This window comes from Orycteropus afer, unplaced genomic scaffold, assembly GCF_000298275.1.
Source record: "Orycteropus afer afer isolate SDZICR_OR568_19922 unplaced genomic scaffold, OryAfe1.0 scaffold00100, whole genome shotgun sequence".
Lineage (NCBI taxonomy): Eukaryota > Metazoa > Chordata > Mammalia > Tubulidentata > Orycteropodidae > Orycteropus > Orycteropus afer.
Genome location: NW_006921687.1, coordinates 3,708,947 through 3,713,552, shown reverse-complemented (window position 1 = coordinate 3,713,552; position 4,606 = coordinate 3,708,947). Strand labels below are relative to the sequence as shown.

The 4,606-nt window shown below is 37.9% G+C and overlaps 1 pseudogene; it reads right to left on the bottom strand.

The window, feature by feature from the left end:
- LOC122150178 overlaps nucleotides 1-2,942 on the bottom strand; it is a 51,445-nt pseudogene extending 48,503 nt beyond the window's left edge.
- Nucleotides 2,943-4,606: the final 1,664 nt, after the last annotated feature.

The window sequence follows — 4,606 nt, the reverse complement described above, 5'->3', positions numbered from 1 at the left end:
GTTCTATAAATTGAAGAAGGAAACGGGGTACGGGGTCTTTTGCTTAAGCCACTGACCTGGCAAGGGCAAAGACCCTGACTTAAGTTAGCTAATAAACTGTCCTATTGCATTTGCATTGGCGTGGGTTGGCGTCTTCTTCTCTTCCGAAATTCTCCTTTACAGCCTGGGCACAACAGTTCATTCACCACTTTCTCTAGCATTAGTAGGACCAACCAACCAGCTTTCTTATACTTCTCATTCTGACAGAATTGCAGAAAAATATCAAGTGTGCAATTACCCAGAACCTCACTTCTCACCAATACTTGATCTATCAGTGGTACTATTTTTTGTATTAATATTATCACCTCACATAATGGATTAGCAAGGCCCTCTTTACTAATACAGGCAGAGTCATTAGCACCTTTAAGACTAATCAGACTTGAGAACCACTTTAGAAAACTCAGCCTTATGATTTTGTTTCTCTAGAACTATTCTTAATACCAAATGTCTTAGTCTGGGTTCTCTAGAGAAGCAAAACTAGTAAAGCTTATATAAAGATATACATATAAAGAGAAATATGTATCAAGGAAATGGCTCATGCAATTGTTGAGGCTGGCAAGTCCCAAGTCCATGGGTCAGACACCAAGCTGGAGGATTCATGTAGCAGCAGGAGCTGATAAACCCAATATCGACGGGCAGTAGAGCAGACTGCTGGTTTTAGAGGCTGACAAATCCAAGATTCCCAGGTTATTTGGCAGGCTGTTGCTCAAGGGCTGTGAGGCAACAATCTCAAGATAAGCAGACAATATGGCAGGCCACTGGTTCAAGTCCAAGAACTGGAGGTCAGATGGTGAACCAGATGCAGGATCCAGATCAAACAAAAAGCCAGAGAAACTTTGTCAGAATGCCCATATACAATTGAAAGCAGGCCACATGCCTGACAAAATCTCCTTTCAACTGACTGGCTGCTCATAGCAGATCTCATCATAGAGGTGATTACACTATATCAGATCTCATCATGGGGGATGACTACATTGTAACTGCTGAACCACTGAGAATCATGGCCCAGCAAAGATGACACACACCCTCAGGTCAAGTGGAGAATCAGAGCAAAAAGACATAAAAAGTTATGATGACAGTGACAAGTGTTCGAATAAAGATAAGCATAAATTTATATGTAAGCCCAGAAGAAGGAATTTTGGGGAATTGTAATATTTTCTAGAGCAGAAAACATTGATGTTATGTCTTAAAAGAGGAAAATACATTTGACAAGCTGAGAGACTAAAGAAAGGCGTTTCAGACAGATCAATCAACTACAATAATAATTTTTTGAATCCTTACCATCTGCTAGATTGTATAAAAAAAACTGTTTTATCCCTCAGAAATAATCTATAATTAACATGGTCATTCTCATTTTACAATTTAAGAAGCTGAGTCTCAGAAATATTTTATATCTATTAAAGGACAGAATTAGGATTCAAACTCAGTCAACCAAACTCCAGGTTCTATGTTCTATACTCTTAACTACCTACGATGCTACTTACATAGCTTAGATAAAGGTGGGGATAAAAGGGATTGGGGTACTTTGGTAATGAAACTTTAAACCCCTTCAATAACAATTTTAACTGTTAAAGGTTGTATTTCCAAATATGATATATATCTAGAGTGTAAATACTTTTTCTGAGCATATTTTTAATGACCAAGTGGTTTAGAAGTTAGGTATTTGTCCCACTGACTTTAAAAATACATTGTTTGGAGCAACAGTAATGAAAAATATATGATGTTCTTCAAAATTTTCCAATATGACCTTCTCTCCTTTATCTGGTAATAATTATTGTAGAAAGAAATAATTACAAATATGCCTCTGGCGGTCTTTTTACCTTTTAAAATATGTGGATCTTCTCTTTTTACCAAAAAGTTAGACTATTTGAAATTCTCAGCCTTTCTTCCTTACCTTCAGTAGCGTGTATTTAAATGTGCTTACTTATAAAAGTAAACTTATAAAAGTAGACTTACAAAAATTCTACCTTTTTTTCGTAAGTGAATTTTTGGAGATAAGTCCTGAACAACTAATAATGGTCCTGAAGCAGGACGATGCACCAAAAATAACATTCCAGCTGGCTCAGTTTTTGTTTTTTACAGGAATGTTCTACTTTAGAAATGTCCGCTATATAACCTTTAATTTGAATATATATATTTAGGGGGATAGTTGGTACTGTCACATACTAATTGACTACAAACTTTACTCACGAAGAGGAGTTACTAAGTCAAGCATGAAAACTGGTGAAGGGTGGAGGGAAAACTGAATGCAAAGCAGCAGTACAAGGACAATTGATGACGCTCACCTAATTAAAACTGTGTTTTCCCTTTTATTCTTGCTTGTAAGACGAGATAGTAGATGTAGGTGGTGATGAAGAACACAAAATTGGATTTAGTCCTCATAGCAACAGTGGTGATTGCTAGGAATCTACTAAATTTCTTTTTGTGTCGCACCACATGATGAAACCTTGTTATAGCAGTCTTGTGTTTAAAATTTTTTTCAATTATAAACCTCATCCAAATACTCATAAAGGTTGTTTATCCCAGCTCCTGTATTATTAATTTGGCATATAATATTCTCTATGTTTTCTTGTCCTTATGTTACCTAAGTTATTCTAGATGTTATGTTAGTATCTGTGATGATCAGCCTCTAACATGGCCTCAAATGATCCCTACCTCATGGTTCTCACTCCCTTCTGTAAACTCCTGGAAAGAAGATTGGCAACCTACTTCTGTAGAGATACCACCTCGGAAACCCAAGGAGGAGTCGCTTTGAGTAGGCACTGACTAGATGGCAGTGAGTATGGTTTTTTTTTTTTTTTTTTTTTTGGTTTTCTGTAAACTCCATTAAAAACAACAAAAAAAAGACTTCCATCTTAGATGTACTCTATCACTTACTTGTTCTGAGGGAAGTTAGCTGCCATATTGTGGTCTGCTCTGTATAGAGGCCCATGGGGCAAGAAACTTAGACAGCCTGACTGTAATCCCACAGGAATAATGTGAGCCAGGGGCTCCCAACCAGGCCCAGGTGGTTGCATTCATGACCCGCAGAAACTTAGATAATAGATCTTGGTTCCAGTTTCTATGTTCCAGCATTCGTTGATATAGAGCAAGGAAATAGCTAAGAGTGTTATTAAACTATCACATAAGTTTTATTTGTTTGGTGTAGGATTGGGTCTGTCAGAAAAAAAAAAAAAAAAAAAAAAAAAGAAGAAAAAAAAAAAAAAAAAAAAATTTAAAGAACATTTGGAACTAATTTTTAAAGAACATTCACTAGTGAATGCTGTAGTGCACCACCCAGATCCCCACTTCAATTCTTAACCATATATTCGCCCAGATCTTGAGAGTGTTGGTTGCTGCCATCTCAGAGCTGCATCCTTTTCAAACACTGTCCTTAGCTATTCCTTAGATAGGGAATTTGATTATTCAAATTCTACTTGTCTGCAGGTTATGGAATTTGAACTTAGTAAGAAATAGTATGCCTTTAAAGAAACTGCTAGGTCTTCAGAGAGTTTCCCCAAGGGTCCCTAATAAATTGGAGCAGCTCATTGCCATCAAGTCAATTCTGACCTATAGGACAGAGTAGAACTGACCCACAGGGTTCCAAAGCTGTAAATCTTTACAGAAGCAGACTGCCACATTGTTCTCCCTTGGAGAAAGGTGGGATCAAAACACATCCTTTGGTTAGCAGTAGAGCACTTAACTACTGTGCTACTGGGACGCCTTATAAACTGAACTGGGGTTGGTTGTTGGTATGTGCTGTCAAGTCAGACCCAACTCATAGTGACCCCTCCTTGGGTTTCCAAGGCACTATCACTACAGAAGTAGATTGCCCAACCTTCCTTCTGAGGAGTAGCTGGTGGGTTTAAACCACCAGCCTTCTGGTTAGCAGTCAAGTGCCTTAGGCACTACGCTACTAGAGCTCCCTATAAAATGAACTAGACCTACGAAAAATATTTTAAGTCCCAAGTGGGGTGTCTGTTTTTGTGCTTGGAATTCAATCCTTCCTTCAGCAACATAAATAATATATGAGACTTGGGGGAGGGGAGACAGAAGCAATACCCCTTGAAAAGATGAATTTTAGTTTTTGTTCTATCCAGAGCAAAATACCCACCCTTGTTAATAGTAAACGCAGAACTTGCTCTGTACCTGCTTTCAAGGATTTTTCATCTACTTGGGAGCTCTGGTGGCACATTGCCTAAGGCATTTGACTGCTAACTACAAGGTTGGTGGTTCAAACACACCAGTTACTCCTCCAAAGGAAGATTGGGCAATCTACTGCCATAGAGATACCACCTCAGAAAACCAAGAAGGGGTTGCTATGAGTCGGATTCAACTCAACATCAGTGAGTTTGGTTTTGGTTTTTGGTTTTACAGACATCATTAGGCAACAACGAGATGCTAGAACTGCTTTCTTTGATCATCCCCTATAAAGACTTTATTCAAAGCAGATAAAAGCAGTTAAAACTGGATCCTCAATACAGTGATATCCATCTCATTGATGACTTCCCCCTAATTTTGACTCTCCTTTCTTAAAACTAAACAAAAAAGAATGTTTATTTATTTATAATTGTGTTTTGGGTGAAAA